Source organism: Phasianus colchicus, chromosome 8 (assembly GCF_987193195.1).
Source record: "Phasianus colchicus chromosome 8, bPhaCol1.hap1.1, whole genome shotgun sequence".
Lineage (NCBI taxonomy): Eukaryota > Metazoa > Chordata > Aves > Galliformes > Phasianidae > Phasianus > Phasianus colchicus.
Window position 1 is genome coordinate 27,057,472 of NC_143443.1, and position 21,241 is coordinate 27,078,712.

The 21,241-nt window shown below is 38.7% G+C and overlaps 1 long non-coding RNA gene across 3 annotated transcripts in view; it reads right to left on the bottom strand.

The window, feature by feature from the left end:
• Positions 1-14,078, bottom strand: part of LOC149917096 (uncharacterized) — a 51,246-nt gene extending 37,168 nt beyond the window's left edge. For 2 of the 3 annotated variants that reach the window (XR_016468578.1, XR_016468579.1), the window contains exon 1: positions 10,553-10,584. This is a non-coding gene — a long non-coding RNA (uncharacterized LOC149917096). Of the gene's footprint in view, positions 1-10,552; positions 10,585-14,039 lie in introns of those variants that run through there. The other variant, XR_016468580.1, reaches the window with a different exon arrangement.
• Between the last annotated feature and the right edge of the window lie 7,163 nt (positions 14,079-21,241).

Consider the following 21,241-nt stretch of genomic DNA (forward strand, 5'->3'; position numbering starts at 1 on the left):
CTACTATCATTTGCACAGATCAGCAGCTTTGTACCTCTGTGCCAGTTGTCAATGGGGTCAGAAAGCAGCCCTTCCCTTGGGGCACTGCAAAGTTGCCTCCACAGGGGAGTCATAGAAAAGCATATTAGATAAGCCATTAGGCATAACAGTTATGTTGGAAATCTGTCCTTCAGTTGCATCTGCCCTAGAGATAGAAGATTTAAGTTTCATCTTGTAAAAAAAAAAAAACATAGGCTGTTCCATTTTTTCCCAGAGACCACCTGCATAAAAAAAAATAATTTGTGTATCTTTTCACAAAGAAAAGTTCTTTCCCTGTGAACAGTCCAACATACCAAAGGGGAACACAGTTAACTAAGTACCAGACTCCCAGACTTTCATTTCAGGGACTTCAAGAGGAGGAGCTTGCACGTCCGTTCTGTAAAAAATGTTTTGATGGATCTCACATCCATGACCATCTGCTTCTTGACACCATTTATGGTTCTTGTGTTCAAAGCAGATTCTAAGTACTATGCACTTACACTGTCAACACTGCTATTTATGAGGTTATTTACTTTCAAGACTTCCTGTATTATTTCATTTCACCTCCAAGTTCTTGCCCTGAGCAAAAGCATAATTCACAGTTCTCTTTCCTGAATGACAACAGCTAATTCCATGCCTATCACTGTGGACTTTACAGTGCAGGGAATATTACTCTGTGTTCATTACTTCATTTTTCTAACAGAATTACTTTTCTAGCTTTGTTCAGAAAGACAGGATCACCTCAATCTTTCTGCAAGTTTTAATTCCATCTTTTCGAGACAATTTCCAATTCTCTTTTCACTTGCTATGAACATATGGCTTCCTGAACTGCAGAAACTGATTTTGCATGCTTTTCTTTTTTTAAACCATCTTTCAACATGTCATTTACATAATCAATGATACCTTCACTTCTATAAAAACCTGTTTGAAAAAAATCAAAAGCTTTTTTTTTTTTTTAAGAAGGATACTATTCTTCAGCATCCAGATTGTTTCACTTTCTATATTCATCAGCTTCTCTAACACACAAGTTAACTTCTCCCAAAAAGAACACACAGAAATCACCAGGCATACATTTTGATAACAACAACAAAGAAAGTATTTTGCATTATGTACTGCTTTTAACATAATAAACAATAGTTTAATAGTTTTGTAGTGGCCTTCATTTAGAAATCTTTATGGAGCATTCCTAATGTAGACACTTGCTAACCCTCTTTTAAGAACTTGGTACTCATTCCCAAAAGGGAAGCAATCAGGTCTTTTTACCTCCCTTTCCAGTAAGGGCAGCCTGCTTTTATCCAGCACCAGTAAGAGCATCTGTTCTTCAATAAAGTATAAAATCCTATGTGGAAAATGGAAAAAGTGGAGGATGGGATAAATTAAGAACAGCTAAGCATATACACTAAAAGGAACAGCAACACAGGTCTCAATGGCCTCCTCATACTTGATGTTGACTTTTGACCAGCTTTCTGTAGAAACGTGCTTTACTTTGGGTTTCTGAAGGATTTTCTTGGGCTAGCTCAGGCTCTGGTGCTTAATAAGGAGAGAGCTTTTTTTTTTTTTTTTTTTAAATTCCAGAGAGAGTTGGTGAGCTCCACAATGTTTCCAGGAAAAAAAGATAAATATATCATTGTGTCCTTGCAGCCCTTGTGGCCCAGATAAGGAGTTTAAAACAGAGTCAACCTCTACTCTCCAGCAGGGCAAGCACCCAGCTGATCTCCAGCTGCTCAGCTGCAGTTACAGCATCCTTACATCTCTTACATCACTTATCAGCACAAATCTAAGTCAAAACATGTTACCACTTTTAGTTACTTTTTGTCTCATTTCATATGCTTTTCTCTGCTGCTTAGCCATTAACTTACAAAAACTGCAATTGGGCTGTTTGGAAAGTGACCAAAACTGCTAACCAAGGGTGATATGATGCCAGCCAAGAAGTAAAAATCTGGAGTTTGCATTCCTGACCTTGACAGCAGGGAGTAATTTCAGAAATAAGTACTTAGCTCTTAACAAGTGCTTGAAAATGCTCTGGGAATCACAGAATGATTTGAGTTGGAAGGCACCTTTAAGATCATCTAGTTCCAAACCCCCCTGCTATAAACATGGACACCTCACACTAGACCAGGTTGCTCACAGTCCCATCCAGCCCGGCCTTGAATGCCCTGGGCAACCTGTTCCGGTGTTTCACCACCCTCACAGTGAAGTATCTCTTTCTTATGCCTAGTCTAAATCCATCTTCTTTCAGTTTAAAACCATTTCCCCTGCCCTGTATCTAAAAAGGACACATAGCTTTCCTGTAGGCCCCTTTCAGGCAGTAGGAAGCCAAGTGATGCATCATATTGGAAGTAAGGAAGGAGTAGCACAACAACCATACACCTATTGTTTGATCTTGTTGTTGTTGCTTCTTTTATTTTCCTGATATTTATGTAAATAATTCCAAACTTAATCACGGTTCTGCTGATGTGTTTTTTTTTCCCCCCAAACTTCATGGATGGTATATGTTACCATAGTACCCCAGAACAAAACATTAGAAATCAGATTTGATATGCAACATAAAGGAAGATAAAAGAAGTATGAAGAGGAAAATATAGCTAGAGAAAGGATAAATAGAGTACAGATAAATAGTGGATACAAAGAAGTATAAAATAAACTTGCAACAACTCTTGAAGATTTCAGCAATTTTGTTTCTTCTTTTTTAAAAGGAATAATAAATGCATTTAAATATGATTATAATGAATTTAGTTTTTTCCTTCTTAATGATCTTTACAAAAATCCTTAATAGCCTCCCAAAAAACTGCCTTTAAGTTCAGAATCCAAAGACAACAGCAATACTCATTGGCAAGTTTCCAGCTCAGTGAAGATGCAAAAAATGTAGTGCATCTTTGTCTTTGTATCTTATGCATATAAGCTCAGCATACTTATATCTAACTATAACTGCCAGCTTCAGTCTTTCAGCAGAAGTTCTACAATACAACAGCTTTTGAAGGTAAAAGAGGGAGAACGGAGTGAGAGGTGGAAGTGCTTATTCAAAGGATTATTTGTTTGAAGACAATCAAGTTTTCCTCACATACTGATAGGGTGATTAAAAAGAAAAGGTGTTGTCTGCACAGAAATATCTCAGATTTCTGTACCTTTATCAGACAAATAAAGTAGTTATGTTCCTAATGAAACAAAAATATTTATGCTGTAAGAGCAAGCCAAGTGTCCTAACTCATGGTAAACAGTAACAGATGTTATGCTGTATGTTAAAGCACTCTGTTCATGACTCTCTTTTATTGCTTAAATTCAGAAGTATATGAAGTGAAACAAACATCACCAAGAGCCAGACTGTAATCCCCTTAGAGAACAAAATCCACTGAAATCAGTTGTCAACCCAAGCAATCTCCTTATACATACTCCATCACTGCAAGATTGCTAAACCTCTTCTCAACAAAGAGTAGTTCAAGCTAGTTAAAATGGGAGTGCTGGGGGAATAACCTTTTTTATCCACACCCAACATGTGTCAGATAAATTGAGTGACCTGGATAAGAGGCACTACCATGAACACTTCCAGAGCAGTGAGTTGTTGTTCCCCACCATACACAACCAAATACACAATCTCTACCTTGGGACTGCTGGCTCACACAGCTCCAGCTCTTGCATGACTCCAACCAGTATGTGTTTCATGGGTGTTGGCACAAACAGAAAGGGCAGCATATGCAAGTAGGTTCACACCCTCACTGAATCTAAGCCCTTCTAAGCTTTCAGGAGGAATATAGTTGAGGGATTTTGTTCATCAGCAGAAACCCAGAAGCTTCTCACAGGGCTTAGCCAGAGTCCTCTCATACATCAAGTTTACTAAGCCACAGCAGGAGCTTTAGGATTACACCTACACAGCTGAGGAATTAAGTCCTCCCTACCCCATGAGTTCCTTGCCACAAATATTTTCAGAATACAAGCAAGAATACAAGACTGACAGAACAGAGTTATCAGCCTTGTATTCTCAGGCTGTATTGGAACAGGAGATAAGAGAAGGAGTTTTCAACCAAGATTACTGCAGTCATTTCATAATCCTCAAGGTTAATACCTGGCTGTGCTGGAGATGGTCAGGAATCCCATAGCTTTTATAGGGTCTAGTCTTGTGAAAAACTATATCTTAAGAGTCCTAAACTTCTGGAGGCACAAGAATGTATCTGCCAACTTTATGGGAAAACAGAACATGAAATTCTAGAGGTGTTTTCCAGAAGAGCCTTTCAGAATAGCATGAACCAACAAGAAAATTGAGATCAGTTAATTTGTTGGCACAGTGTTTTTCATTTATATTCTTCTATAACATGAGATCTTTCCCATCTGTACTCTATTTCCCCTTCCAATACCATACTAATACTCTGAAATTCTTCACAAAGCACAGAATGAATTCCTCAGAGCTCCTCAAAACCTCTGCAGCTCATGGTGCTTCCCAGCTGGGTACAAGCTCACTGCTCCTCAGCTAGTGGCTAAATTCCTTACCCTGATAAACATCTTGAAACAGCTCTCAACTATAACTGCACTTAAGTGGCTGTAAAGCATAGGTATGCTGAAAGATTCATTTTGGCTCCTAATCCCCTTTCATCTCCCAACCCCTCGCCTTGGTTTAGATAATCACATGAGAAAAAGATTGAGAGATGCAGTCCTTTCCACAGCTTCGGTGGAAGTCCTGTTGAGGCTCCTGCACTTTAATGCAAACACTGACAACAAAAGCCAGTATTTTCTTCACTTTCACCTTTTCAGCTTCCACGCTTTGCTGTGGGAAGTATCTCCTCTCTTCTCACTTCACCTATCCATCCAGCTGCCTTGTCCCAGCTGGTTCTGTCTCTAGAAAAAAATAACTGCACATATCCTGCACATCACCGCAGCTGCCTGTAATCCTGATGGACAACGCTGCTGTAAAGGAATGACAGCTTTCCTCTTTGAGACAGATTTTCAGTCCTCATTCCCACTTAACACTCAAAGATGTTGCTAAACTATGCAAGCAGTGCCAGAAAAAGCAAAGTGTTCTGCACTGGAGAGAGCGTGCAAATCTCTGCTTTTAGAAACAGTCTGAGCAACCTACATACACGTCAACACGCAACTTTCTAGCATCTACAGATCAATTAGTTACCTACACAGTCTCAATTCCCACCCAAACAGAAGCTCAGCGATTCGGAGAAGAGGCAGTAGGTTGAATCTTTTTAAAACCCATGCCATTTAACTTGTAATTTAGCAAGCATTAGATTCAAACCACTTTCCCAATTGTTAGCTCTGCACAAAGAACATTGAAGGATTTCACGTCATACGAGTTTCTGTTGAACAGGTCTGCAACTGAATTATCTCCTGCACAAAATCCAGCAAAGTCCCACCTTAGCAGCCTCATACCAGTAAAAGGAAAATCTCTATTTTGACAGCAGGTTTTGTTTACATTTTGTCCCCCCCCTTTCACCTGTATAGTTTGTACAAAGAAAAAGGAGTACCACACAGGATATTCCAAGTTTTGCTTTTCACCCAAACTCATGATTTGGCCTTCACACTCACAGGTAAGGGTTAGAAACAATGTAATAACTTTATTACTGAGATATATTAAGAGTGTGATTCTGAGGCTTTCCACTAGAAGAACAGATAAGCTCAGAAGTAATTTTGATTTTTTTTTTTTTACTGAAGAGACCACACACATGTATATCATAACTGTACAATACCATTTCCACTTGCCTGTGTTTAATTTTCTGGTGCTAAAGGTCATCCCATCACATAATCAGTGCAATTATAGTTGGATATAGCTTTATATTTTGAAGTCTGTTTTATCATCCCTACTACAGAGGTATTAGACCAGCAAGAAGCCTACAATGCATACTAAGACATCACGTGATGAATCATTTAGGTTGATGAGCCATGAGGCTGTTACCAAGAGAGAAATTAAGAGGCTGGGCAAGGGAGACAAAGATGTATCAGACAATCAGATTTGGAGAGATGAAAAGTAATGAAGCAGAGAATCAGAAAAAAAAGTGAAGCATTGTCAGAACCGTGTTATTGATTAAATATCAATCTGAACACAAGAGCCATTTGCTTTTCTTCATTCTGGGTGGCATTCACATCACATTAAGCCAAAAAAGATAAGTGCTCCAGTGCTTCACGATGTGAAGCATTGTTCACACTGTAAATATGTGGCTACTGAAAGCAAAGATCTGCTTCAAACCTCATCCTGAGAGAGGAACCATAGCATACGAGAGCCAAAGCTCCTGGCATTGGCAGTCTCTGCAATGCCAGTAGGATACCAGGAGAAAACTGATTTCCAATGAAAGACATTAATTAGTTGACTTGATTGCCAGAGTTCCACTTTCAGTGCATTATAACCAGGAAACAGAACCTTCAGCGATACAATTAATTTAGGTATCTAAAGTCATACTAGTGGTGAAATACCAGGGAATTCAGTTTTAACAGTGGTCATATGCTTAGCAAATCTAGAAACAGACTTCCCAAGCTATGCACATGGTCTAGTGATTGGCAGCAGTGGCAAATACGAGTGCTGACTGTTCAGACAACACCTGCATGCTGCTTAATGTATTCTCACACTCATCACTTACAGTACATTTACCAGGCTGGGGAAACCATGTAGTAAAGCTAACTAGTTAAATTCTCTATTTCAAGAGATGCTTAGAGAAAAACATTTGTTCTGAATGACCAGTTGTTTGATACAACATCTCCACTTCAAAGTAAAGGAAAAATACATTTGTATTTTATTTTACTTTTCTAAATTAAACATCAAAATGACAACACTGAAGTACCATAGGTCTACTTCTATTCTTCAGCTGGAATGGCTTTACACCAGCAGCTCTCAACAGGCTCATTATGTTTCTTGTAGAAGTGCAGATAATGAATGTTTAGCCTGCTTTGATCCCCCAACGAGTAAAGGGATGGAGAGATTTCTCATCACCTAAAACCACCCCCATTTAACACTCCACATTTCTGGAAGTGCTGCCATGCTACCCAAGGTATGCAAATTGATGCAAACATACCTGTAAGACAGTCAATCTGAAGCATACACACCAGTGCAAAATGAACTGTAGCAGCAAAGTAGTAGAGTTTATATCCACGAACCAGCAAATTGCTGTCTACTGAGGAACTACTTTCATTCAACAATGATGGATACCCACAGCTTTATTAGGAAGCCCCAAGCACCAATCTCACCTCACAGATGTTCTGCTTGACCTTTAATTAGCTCCCATCAATCTGCAGTTCAAACATCTGTGGTAAATAGGATTGTTGCTCAAGTTGCCCAGCTTTAGCTTGCTACTGATTTCTCCTCAGAAGACTTACCCTCCCTTCAGCTTAAGAGTTCCCAACATATATTCTGCTTGAAAATAACATAATGGGGGGGAGTGGAGGAATATTCAGGTCATTTTGGGTTTACTCCAGAAGAAAAGAATATGGCAGAATCTCAGAGTTACCTAAAATAGAAGGGCCACACTACAGTAAACTGAGTTCATCTTAACACCTGTTACTCTTCCCAAACCAACCCCCTTCAATCACTTTAAATGGTTCTAACACAATGTTAACTTGCAGTAGATGACAATAACAGGAATGTACTGGCTTTTGCCTATAGTAAAAGACCTAGGTCCTCCTCTCGTAGAAGGATACAAGCACGCTGCTCACAATTGCACAGTGTTCTAATAAGCAAGATGCTGTTAGAAAAAATTCTATGCAGCTATCTGTGTAACTGGTGCTGCCCAGAACAGTGCCCACAAAGCACTTCATTGCCTATCTACCCATGCATTCTGTCTCTGGTTCTTAATTAAAGCTTAATCACTGGTTGCCTCCAGGCTTTGCTGGATTACGAACTATGCCATCACGCCGCCTGCAGTGCACTGCACAGTTATGCAAGTTTCCTGGGCTTGGAAGAAATACTACAAGACCTGCAAGGTGCAATCTGGGACAACCACTAAAATGTTTGATGTGGAAAGGTAGTCATCCAGCTGGTCCTGGAGGTGAAGATGGCTAGGCAAGGAGATGGTTTCCTTTAATATTTTATTCCTTAGCAATTCTAAGAGCAATTACAATAGAGAAAATAACATAAAAAAAACAGAAATAACATAAAAATAAATCTCATCCCTTGAGATACAAAAGCATGATATTCTATAGCAATAGAAGACAAACACTGTCACTTCAGTTTGAATAAAACTGTACAGCATTTAGAAAAAACCTGACCCTGATCTGCAACCAAAGCTTGTTTAAGCCATACACACTACTAAATTGAAGAGATTTAATTAAACTCACAAAGGGGAGATAATTTTGAGAAGTACTCATTCTCAAATCAGCCAGTGAATCTACTACCATAGAGAAAATAGTTTCTTGTTCTTTGCCTTTTTCACAAGCAGAAGAGATGGAACAGGCTGCTCAGAAAAAAAGATCTGTCACTCAGCACTGTACAAAAGATGAACCCTGCTTGAAAAGAACACAATACACTTGACAAAAGGCAAAGACAAGAAGAACAGGGTAACTATTGAAAGAGCAGAACTTAACCATACGAAGCAAGCTCATTTATTAGGCAGGTAATTATCAGCTGGATAAGAGTATTTAGTGAACTACACTGCCCTCTGAACATGTAATTTGTTTTTAAAGTACAAGGTTTATCGTGAGGACTCACATGTTTTCCTAGCCCTTTCTCACCCATTGAGCAGTGTTGTGTACACTTTTGATACTTTAATAAGGGAACAAGTAATAATGATAAAACAATGTCATTTACTATTCTCATTAAAGCTGGAGAGAGAAGGGAGATGAAGAGCCTTTTATTTTGCCTCTCCATCCTCAAATTCTATCATCTAGTTTACTGCCAATTCAGGGGGCTGTAGGTGTGTATTTCCAAAGAAAAATAAGCAATAACTTCATAAAATAATGAACCTACTTACAGTCTGACTATGCAGTTGCTTCTCACTAATTAGATATGTTCACAGAGGCAAAATTAGATGGGGCTAATTTAGTTTATTAAAGATTATTTGCATTCAGGATCAGATCAGAAATGAACCATTGATTTCCATCCACATTACTCAAAGCACTCAGAAAAACACACGAATTAATATCCACAATTATGTCTGCAGATGATTGTTTTAACAGTGAGGGGGAATAGATGCTAACCTACATTCTTTCAGTGGAATCAATGATGTGCAATGTTATCATAAAATTACAGCAAACAGCCAGAGTCTTCCTATGTGAATTTACCCACCCCACAGCACCTTTATGTCATAGCGTAGACAAAGTACTCATTTGCTTCAGGCAGACAGCTCAAAAACAGAAGTCTTTTTTGTAGGACTGCAGTTTGCATATAGTTTACATTTGCATTTAGTTGCCTTTTCAAGCAGCTTCAAATTTTAAACAAAGTCATTTAGGAACATCTTGTCCAAATGCAATTTTCAAAAACAAAAGGTCATTTTGGGAAAAATTTGCAGATGTTTTCTTTTTGGTGAATTTTCATCTGGAAATGTCTGTTCTCCAACCAGAATGGCATTTTTCAACACACATTCACTCTTGCCAAGAGCTGCCATCCAGCTCACAATGCATACCTTTTTTTCTATGTACTGCCAGGTGAATGATTGACTACCAAGGTCCAGCTGTGGACTTCCTAATGCCACCAACATAGTCACAGACTGGATGTCTACCTCACAAAACCCATGGCTTTGCAGTCAGGCAACATTCACACATAAGAATAGAGTCATACTTTGAATGCCCTTGAGGTCTTTATTGTTCCCAGAATTTACAAGACAAGAAGTTTATGTAACGATATAGCATATTTTCCAGAAGTTAATATGAATGTTTTCTAGTAGATTCCACACAAACCCAGAAGCTAAAGTTCAATGAACTAACGAAATCCCAGACATTTTGCCCAACAATAGCTTTGGAAAAATCAGAATGTTTGAGTAACATCCCTGAACTGCAGAGACACATTAAAAAACACAGATATTTTTGCTTGTAAACATTTTAATCACAACAGTGAACTCTTCCCAGAAGTATTTATTGAAGTCCTAGTTTAACTAATATACAGGCTCACTTGTGTGTATTACTATCTCTACAAGCCTCACAGCCCATTAGACAGCTAACACAGTAGAAACACTTATCTTGTACCCAGCTAGAACTGAAAGATATTTTTGCTGGCAGTGTGTTTCTGACATGTTCACTTCAAATTACTGGAAGATCAAGCTCTGAACAAGGTGGTAATTTCATTATGGCTACCCAATAACAGCACTACTAAAATTAAATGCCTTTAGCAGAATATTTTTGCAAGAATTGCATGAAGGCAGTGATTTCTATATTCTTACTGTTGATTTCATATCCTCTTGCTTTGCGAGTGAAAATTTCAAAATTGCAGTAAGACTTCAGCTTTCAGTTGAAGGAATACTTGTACAATTCCTAGCTCTTTTCACTAAATACAGAGGAAATCAGCATCAAGCTATGAGCATGTGAACTACTGATAAAATACATTAATCTGTACAAGGCTCAGTTCTGAAAAATCACATTGCTTGCTGTTCAACTTAGTGTCTGCTAAGTGTAGGCTTACCTTCAGGCTTCACACTTCAACTTTTTCCCTCCTACAACAACAACAAAAAGACAGCACAATAGTTTTAGTCTTACTGGTTTCTTACATCTGCTACTGAGCCAACTGCAAATTTATTCATCTTTCTACTGCAGCCTCAAAGTACATCACAGTTACTGAAAGCACCCCACCTTGCAAAAACTGGATCACAAAATTGACAGAGTAGTTATAACTTAGAGAACTAGAAACTGAGCCCAGATGTCCTAGATCATCAACTAGTTTTGAGAACAGGCTTGTCTTCCTTTATAACATCAGTGTTCTGATGTTATATCAGAAATCAGTTGAAGCTGCAGTCTTGCAGTCTTTGCTTCTGCACGAGATGTTCCAAAGGTTAACAGTACTTAAAAGAACAGACTAAGGATGAACGTGGGGAACGATTACAGTATCGTATCTCTTGACTTACTATTGGAACATGATGACAGTGAATACTGGAACCCCCACAGTGAAGAGAGATTACAAGTTAAAAGCACAGCAAAGTAGGGAACCCTAGGCTAATTCTGGCAGACCTGGATCGAGTATCAGAAGCAAGATTGTAGTGTTGATAGCAGGTTGGTTAGAAAATGCATGATCATCTCACTGCTGAGAGATAAACAGTTAGGTAGACCATCATTACTCTGCATTCATTACCACTCACCACCAGTAGATCAATCCAGCCTTCAATTTACACCACTTTGATGCTCTTTACAAGTTTTCCTACTCTTTGCTATTATAACCAGCTAAGCACCATTGGCAGTGGTTTGAGCTGAATTAGCAGACTTTGTTATATTCAGTCCTCACTGGCATTAATTTTATCAGCTGTACATGATTGTTGCCCCCCAAGACTATTGGTAGGGGAAGTACTGTTTAAAAAAGTTTGGATCAAAAAACTTTGCTGACATGCTACATATCTGGGGGTTGCAAAATTAAGGAGTAGAATGAGTATCAGCCGAATCTCATCGAGTCTTCTCTCCTTCAAAGACATTCCCATTACTGTAGATTCTACTGCAAAACAGTGCTTTTCAGTGAGCTCTCTGCATCTCCCAGTTTGAGTAGAATTTACTCCTTATTATAAGGACATGAATTTCTCTTCCAAAACAGTTAACAGTTTGAGACTGAATTCCAACTCTTTCAAGTTATTACAAGACAGTCCTGGTGAGATGGAAAAGCCTGCCTCTCCCCTAACAATCTTTGACACTTTTACTACTATATAATAAGAACACAATAAGAACAATGAGGCATACATAATTTAAAACTGTATATTGAGACAAAAAGTAATCAAAACTGAGTTCATAACTCACAGAACCTCTCAGGAAGAGGACAAGAAAATCAGAACCAAACTCTGCTGTAATGAAATTGCAACTGAATAATGCAGTTACACAAAACTCAGTGAAGTCTCAGCTGCAGAAAGATAGCCTGGCTAGTTCATTCCTTGCTGTTATTGGAGTCAGGAGGGTTGGCAGTTCTGCAGTTCCTCCACTGGCTCAGTCCCTTTAAATGCATGTCCACCTCAGTAAGGATATGGAAACCTAGGAGTCTTAAGCTCTTTTAATCCTCATTTTCATATGGCTTTATTAACTGGGATGGAATTATTATTATTTTTAAGAATTGTATCAAATATTAATTTAATAGCGGTAACACTCAAGTACATAGATTCATTCAAGCCTTTAGCTTCCTGCATGGTTAAAGCTGGCAGAAGCCACTTGAACACAGACAGAAAATGTAATGACATCAGCAAAAAATACTGACAAATCATTCCATTACAGCTTCCTAAATTTAGGTTCTTCCACTCCTCTCCACTAGTTTAAATTATACTGCTTTGCATGCCAAGTTCCTAGTTTTATTTTTTTAATGCCTCCTCTCTATCCTAGGTAAAGAATGCCTTTAAGGAATGGTTTTTCTATTGATTTTTAAGGAGGTTTAAAGGTAGGCTTGCCTTTTCTCCAACCTCTTTATGCCAAAGAGATCAAGGTAGCGTGTATTTACAGACCTTACTATGAAATATTAAGTTACAATTAACGCTATATGGATGGGAGGCGTACTCCTTAGGGTTCAAATTCCTGTTCTACACATTCTTGTTGTCTTTAATGTTGTCTTTAAAGACAACAAGAATGACTAGTATAGCTTAAATCATGCAACCAGCCTTTTAATTTGGAACCCCTGATTTCCCTAAAAGGAAGAGATCAGAGGCTTCTAAACTTACATTCATGGTTGTCCATAAACAGCAGGATCTATCTTTCCAGCAAAAAATCTGAGGCAGAAAGAAGTAACAGTAACAAATATTTAAAACCTTTACCCAGTGTAGAATAAGTATATGACTGATCCTTACCATACTTAGCAGATAGGATAGCAGTGAGGATTTACATCTTGGCTAACTCACACAAAGTGTCCAAACCTAGCAGTACATTGCACCAAATTAAACAGTCCTTAAATCATAGCAAAAGTAGAACGGAACTTCAAGAGATAAGGCTAGAGACCTTAAATGCAATAATTTTATTCTCAACTCCTATTGAGTTCTCCAACTGCTCTGTTAAATCAGAAAAGGTTAGATCATCTACATTATAGTACTGCTGGACTGGTTATCACGACCTGGACTCACTCCTCCTACTTTGTGATACCTCACTGGTGTGTGTAAATCCAAGTCCTACATGCTCCCAGCTCCCTATGAAGGGAAGGGAGACAAAGCTCACAGTGTTCAGACTGCAGGCCACATGAGCTATCTATAAAATTATGAAGACAGTGCTCTTAATTTGACTCCGATAAGGCTGTCTTAGCAGTTGCCCAGAAGTCTCAGTATTCCTTTTGCATTAGAAATTGCACTCCACCATCCCAAAAACAAACTTAAGCTTGAAAGAAACCCTAGACGTCATTTAAAAAAAAAAAAAGAAAAAAAACCAGGAAAATACCATCCAGAAAGATTGAGACTGAGGATTATTTACCTTCTTAAATGTTTTTAAATCAACATGGCACCATAGTCATACCAGGCACATTATTGATATTCATCTGCGTGCAGTATCTTTCATATTTTACAGTGTGATGTCATACACCAATATCTGAAGTTCAAGAACAAACTCTGTTATTCAGGAACACAAATTTCAGAGGAGTGATGCTGAAGACCAGAAATCAGTCATTCTAATTATATACCAGATACAACAACTTCTGCTCTTGATGAGTTATAACACATTTTTAAGATTTTAGAACAAACTGATGTTTGGTCAATTGAATGCAGAATTATGAAGTGACACATGGCAAATTATGTGGTATACCTTGGGGTAACTGTAAGAGGTGTTAATGACTCTCCTCAGTCTGGTTTGAGTTTGATTTTATAATACAGTAACAGCCCACTAATCTCCTGCCTACAAGCGAGAAACATAGGGGTACAATCAATGAATGTACAGATATTATAGTTATGAGATATACCAGAGAGCTTAGCTATATAGTTATTAAAACAAAGCAGAAAAGATAGGACACTTACCCATATCCTGGGCTTGCTTGTGAAACTCCAGCAGAGCGGATCTCCAGAAGAGATCCTTTCTTACTGGTAGTCAGCTCTTAAATAGGTCCAGGAGAGGTGGAGCCAGGCTCCACCCCTTCCAGCAGTACAGGTGAATTGCCTTCACCTGTGCTCCCATGGCTGACTCATTGCTCGCCTCAGGTGATCAATCAGAGGTTCAGGCTGTGATTCAGCAGTTCCTATACAATAGGATAAAATATTATTACTTCTGCTGAATCGATCCCTTGTTATGCATTTCAAAGGGAATTTCTCTGTAGTAGAAATGAATCCCCAGTGATACTACTGCCATTTTATATAAGCCAGCCCGGTACGTGTTGACATTTTGGGCAACAAGGAATACTATTCAGTCTTCTAGCATGCATGTCATATTAATTTGATAGGCCTCTAATCTGACCTACTTGTCCAGACTCTATAATGGATGAAAATAAAATTTCTCAATAGAGATGTCTTTCTATTTTAAATATGTCTTGTAGCATTTTCTAATCTCTGTTGACTACAGAACCTAAAAGCCTAACTTAGACTGCCTTAAGTAAGATTTCAACATTTGAGGTTTGTTGTTGTTAGCGTTAATAGTGCTACATACAACAACTAATTTTAGCTACCAGTATGAAAATAATTAGCATCATGTACACACAATTGTGTCCATTTAATTCCTGCGACAGTGGTAGCGGGTTTATTACCAATAAATCACTCTCTCAAAAACAAAAAAAGAGACTCAAACTGAAAGGCTATCATTCTAAAAATCCTGTTTCCAAAGGCTGGCTAGGTTGCTCTTCTACAGTTCCCTATTAGCGTGATACAAATGGAAAACTGCAAGTCCTTTCCTTTGTTGGGCAACTAATGAATCTGATCTGTTTCAGTCTGCGGCCTATGGCACTACACAATTTTATTCCATAACTCTGAATGTCAAGTGTTACTCCCTGTGCACCTAAAAACCCAGCCAACACATCCTGTGGGAAAGAGGAAAATGCTAGCCTCCATAATTACAAGTACTTCATTGTTGTATTACAATATGCTTATTTACATAAATGCCCTCTATTTATCTTACTGGATCAGCCCAACCACAACAAAATTTGCATTTAAATAGTACTACTATAATTGACATCAAGTACCTGGGCTTATTTTCAGACTCTTATTTCCATGCATAACAGGCAAGAAAAAGCTTTCTCTACTCAGAGAACAAAAGATCAGTAGGAGATAATAAGCTGAGCAATTTCTCAGAAGTTTGTTTATTTAAGTTCTCCAGAGGCCCTGTGCTTTTCCCTGCTTTAAAATATGTTGGCAGTTAAAGAAACAAAATTAGATTCATGACCTTACACCATCTTTTAACAAAGACAATACTTGCTTGTAGATGGCATTCCTGAGTAAAAGTGCCACAGGCAATGAGTTATATTAAACATCAAATGGCACTAGGTACTGCATTTCTTGATCAGGACTACTATCATGTCCATGATCATACAAAACACAGGAATTAAAAAAAAAAGGAACACAACTCAAACTTGACTTTCAGTGGAAGGAGACATTGTCTATTTAGAACTCAGACAGCTGTGGGAAGTGGTATTGCATCTTCTCAGGGAAGTGTCCTGCTGTAGGAGGGGGGCTGGGTCATACTTCATGTAAGATATGAGAAAAAGCAGAACTTTCCATCCTTCACAGATGACAGCAGCCCCAAAAAGAGATAAGAAGAACAAATAAGGGACCAAACCCCACCAGCTGCCAGAGTTCAAATAAGTACAGAGAGCAGCTTTCTGCATTTGGGCAATTCAAGAACGCTCCCCTCTGAATATCAATTTGCACTGAACTAATAGCCTCCCTACCTGAAGGCCTCACATAGACCCACATTTTGCTACAGAAAGTATGCCAATTATAAACCACTCTGTCATTTCAAAACATCTGAAACAAAACGAGCTAAAGAAAGCTTGTTTCCTACAGTTCTGGAATACAATGTGAATCATTGTTGGGATGAAGAATAGGAGTGCAGTAATGATTATGGGATAACGATTGGTTTGTTTCCGGTGGTGGTTGGTATTTTCCCCCCTACAGTTTTCTTCACTGCATTTCTCTTCCATAAAGTCACAGAAGCATATCACTGCTACATGACAAAACTTCCAAATGAAACATTAGAATCAGATAAAGAGGTAATTTTGAAAAGGAAAAAAAACCATAGCAATATTCACAAAGGAAAAAGCCTAGGAGGGTGGGGAAGGACATATGAACACAGCTGAGCTGCTTCAGCTAGCACCATTTCCCACAGCACTGGCTCACAGAAGGCAGAGGGGGTGCAGCTCACTGCCTGCAAGGTGAGGCTGAGCACAGCTGGTTGTCAAGGGCTGAGAGTGTCACAAGGATGGGAACAATTAGTAATTTCTAATTGGTAATACTCCACATCACAGCAGTTGTTAAACATCTCCTGAAGCTCTCAAGGGGGGAAGGCAACCTCAGAGCAAAGAGTACACAACCTTCAGACTGATGCACAGGACTTTTATACAACTCTCCTTTGTGTTAGCCTCGTTGCCCTGTGAAAACTGGTTTCTCTGAACTGAATGAGAGCAATCTGTTAGCTCAAATACCTTAGTATCTGATGAGGAGAAAATGCCTCATGATCTTTAAATGAATTCAACCCCAACACCCTCAGAGTATCAACAGCATACATATTTGTTTGAGTTCTTATTTTTCCTATTCAAACAACAAAGAATTTTTCTAAAAGATACAAAGTTTCACAAATAAAGATCAACTGGAAAAGGTTTCCAAAGACAACCTGAAAACAAACATTTACATTTTTGCAAGAAGTTTTTCAATTAAGATTTTATGAAGATAAAGATGCAGACAACACTTACAAGGCTTAGTCCTCAGATGAACCTGAAAGTCTGAGGAGAAAACGTCAGAATACATTTTTCAGCCACTTCACCAATCCCAAGAGGATCTGCCTTGCTCAGTGTAACAAGAACTACTGCAAGGGAGCTCTAACATGAGCCCTCTTGTAATAACCTTTTTTGGAACTGCTGTCTAAACGGGGTGCATTGGAATATACAGATTTTCACTCTGTGTACCCGCTGAGCCAGAGACCATGCAAAAAGCACCATTTGCTCATCTCTTCTCTATAGTCAGAGCAAGCAGCTGTACAGGTAGTCTAGTTTCAAGGTGTCAGTTCAGGAAGTCAGCTGTACTTCAGTGGGAAGAACAAATGAAAGCTAAACCAAGGATCCAGTTTCAGAGCATAACTGTGTAACTTTGTTCCAGTAAGAGTTAGAACAATCTGTTTTATCCCATCCCTTTCATTTTTGTACAGGAACAAACCCATGCTGTACAGCTCATCAGATTGTCACATATCCCAGACTCAAGAAGGTAGGTAAAAGAGTCAGTGTTCAGGAATAAGATTTCACTTCTTCAGCCCCAAACATACAACCTAACAAACAAACAAACGACAGCTCCAGGATGATGCTCCTTGACATTTAAAATGCCAGCTGTTTCTTAAATATCACTGAGAATCTGACTCCAGTGGCCTGGAGTCAGAAGACCTGTAAGACCTCAGTGTAAAGTGAAATTCACTGAGGACAACATTCTGCTCTTCTTGTTATTATGCAGTATAATGTTCAAAATAATTTAAAAGCCCTTTTTCAATGTGACTAGTCTAATTTATATTGTGTCTTCCTATTAGGAAATAGAACCCAAGACACCAGAAACAGAAACTTAAGTCTCATTTATATAAGCATGTTAGTGATAACACACTTATTTAATTGAAATGTAAAGGCCAGTGAGAGTATCAGTGTTGCCCCTTACATGTGTGAGAGTCTGTTACATTTTCACTTAGCAGACTTTATCAAGAGCTAGACCCAAGAGAGCCTATGTTATCGTGGTTCAAAACAGCTTCAACAAACGCTTCAGGTCTTTTATAGATGGTCTAGTTTTTCAGCCACCATCTTAAAGGTATCTAGTCACTCAAATTGATGCAATTTGTATCAAAGCCAAAATGGCCACTTAACCACCCACTGCCTACTAACCTCTGTCAGTTCAAAGTCCTACTGAAAACTATGACAAAAAGCGAATATTCTCCTCTCCTGTATATGATTCAATTTTACAACTCTTTTTTACAAAGCCCTTGCATCTTTCAGCTGGGATGCTAATGGGTGCAAGAAAACTGTCTGGCTCGTTTCCCTGAATTACTGCAAGCCAATGTACTTGCCAGTTCTGACAAATACGGTAGTGCTTTTTCCTATTGAGATATGGAATTCAGTTGCAACTTGAACTATTGTGTTTTAAAGTCCCCCATCTTCCCACTAGTCAGAACGAAATGATCCATTAATTCATTCTGTTTCAGGCTAAGCATTGTGGAGTAACCAGTTTCCATTACTGCAAATGAGCACATCAAGAGCGTGAGTCTGCATCAAAGGTATAAAAAGTGTGTGTGCATGTACACACGCATATATACAAGCTGATGATTTTCACTTTTTATTGTAGAGGAAAAATGTTCTCTACAGACAGTGACCGCTCATTTAAAGAAGTCTGAGATCATCATCTATTACTTACCTAAAAAAAAAAAAGTAAATGATCCTCATTTGGTCTGTTTTCTTTCATCCAGCTATAAAAAAGTTCCCTTCAGATTTGTCCTTCTGACATAGTGAATTCAAATGATTCCTTTTTTGGCTTTGAGAATTCTGTTCTCTGGTATCGTGAGTTAAGACAACTCAATCATGAAACTTTATGTAAACATGAGCATAAGCATTACACCCTGTAGTAATTATATATTTCCCAGTTTCTGGATCTCATCCTTATTCAGTATTTAACCAGACAAGTTACCTTCATCCAGACAGGATCCTAGTGGCCAAATCACTTTTCTGTCACTCAATCCATCCCCTGCATATTATGTCCTGTATGCAAGGTGACACTCACTCATTTTCATACCATAAGAGTCCCAAACAACTCCAATCAGGTTTAATATCTCTATGTGGTTGATGGCAGGACTCCGTACTGCTAGCACTAGTAATTTTGCTCATCTCTTCAGTAAAGCACCTAAATTTCAGCCTGATAAAGAAGAAATCCCAGGTCTAATGTATTATTCCCACAGAAGTATGCAGCTTTGGTCTGCTGAAGTGCACTGAGGAATATGTAAGTTCCACAAAAAGACGCCTTGTGATAGTTTGTATGAACCTATGGACATGAAATGTGAATCTCCATAACTGAGGATTAAACTATCAGCATTATTTTGTATCACTTTAAGGACCCTGGATGTAGGAAGATGATGGCAATACTATGGCTGAGAAAGCCAGCCTCTTTTCAAAAGGCAGTTGCAAAAAACAGTGAACAGCCAAGGTTTCTCTTCATTGCATCTATGCAGGTACATATTTGAGAATTCTCTAATCTGTTTACATTTAAATTAAAAAAAAAAAAAAGCTGATGTTTTGAATCCCAAATCCAGAGATTTCACTCAGGGCACAGTGGTCCCTCAGTAATTTTGATATTCGGGTCTTGTGGATTCATCCTCTGAACTGTAGGGGTCCTTGGAAAGCCTCAAGTCATTCAGTGAACGGGCCTCATAACTGGGAGAGCAGAGATTAATATCCCACTGGATATTAATTTGCAGTTCCAAGCATTTGTAGCTCTGAAATAACTTTGTTTTGTTGTTTAGAAAGCAAGAAGAGTGGTGCATTTTCACTAGAAGTTATCAGAGCTCCTGCATTCCCTATTTCATACTGCAACTTTGTTTTCTTTCCCATTCTCATCCCCATCATATTTAGATAGATTAAGCAAATAAGAAATGCTTTGCGCCTGGCAAAGGCAACTTGAAACATACTGATTCAGTCCAGATTGTTACTGAGAAGCTGCACAGCAGGATGTGCATCATAACAGCTCTGCCACAGTCGTGTCCCCAGGCTGAAGCACAATAAAAGCAAAATTCCTGTTCTCATCAATGCTGGGGCTGTACACATGAACCTTGTTGTAAAAAAATTTGTGGTGCAAATTATGGAGTATAAATCTGACAAAACTTGAGTTGAGCTATTGCTAGAAGTAATAAATGAGAGAATTAACACGACTACACATGGCGATGTTAAAAGTGCAGCTTTCCAGAGGAGCAAGATCTAGAAAGCTGTAACACTGCATTCAACTCTGAGGTCAGTAGAAACTGAATTAGGAAGTGGTTCAAGTGGGCAACTGCTGAAAAGTATGACTGCTTTTCATCATTGCTTGAGTGAGGCCACTAGAAGAGCATTTCCTAAGGACCTGACACTGGCCAGGTTATGCTCCTACAGCAGCCTCATTGGTAATGGCTTAGCAGAAAGCACCCTCAGCCTGTACAACCGCTACTAGAACAATGAATAGCAAGATTCTAGAGTAAAAGTTCAGCTTTGTGATTGCTAGTCAGGCTGGAAGAGATTAGGCTCTGCAAGACTGTCTTTTAGGCATGTTTTCAGTTAGAGAATAGCTTCTGGTATTACAAGTGTGCTCTTTGTACACAAGTTTTTATATCCTCTTGAATTATATTTCTAAAGGTAGTGAAAGAAAACCCAAACAAAGCACATTGATCTTTTTGAGTTCACTTTTCAAGTTCTGAGTACAATTTCTACAGTTTGCTACACTGGCATCAGTCTGTTCCTCAGAGTTACATGACTGGTGCATCCCCAGTCTGAAGCTTTTGAAAGACCAAACAGCCCAGATGAATTGTTCATTTTTCTAAGTGATTATTTGGCTCAAGTAATCTCTTCTCTACAGTGGAATATTGTTAGAAAGGTTTAAGAAGCGCGGCACAGATATTAGGAAAAATTTCTTCTCAGGGAAAACAGTGAGGCACTGACAGAGGCTGCCCAGGGATCTGGTGGAGTCACCATCCTTGGGATGTTCAAGAAACATAGAGATGGGGGATGTGGATCAGGGGGAATGGGCTGATGGTAGGACTAGGCAATCTTAGTGGTCTTTTCCAGCCTTAACGATTCTATGATTCACAGTCACAGAGGCCAGGAAGAGCTCAAGTATTCTTTGTATCAATATTTTTTGTATTTGTATAGTGTATTATATTTGTAGTACATTAAAAGCATGAGTGACACCCTACACAGCATACCTATAGCATGGAAAAGTATTAGTGAAGAACAGAAAAATATCCAAATGCCTTAGAATCCACTTGGGGTGAAAGGAAAGCACAATTCTGCAAATAGTTTCAAAGCACGTGC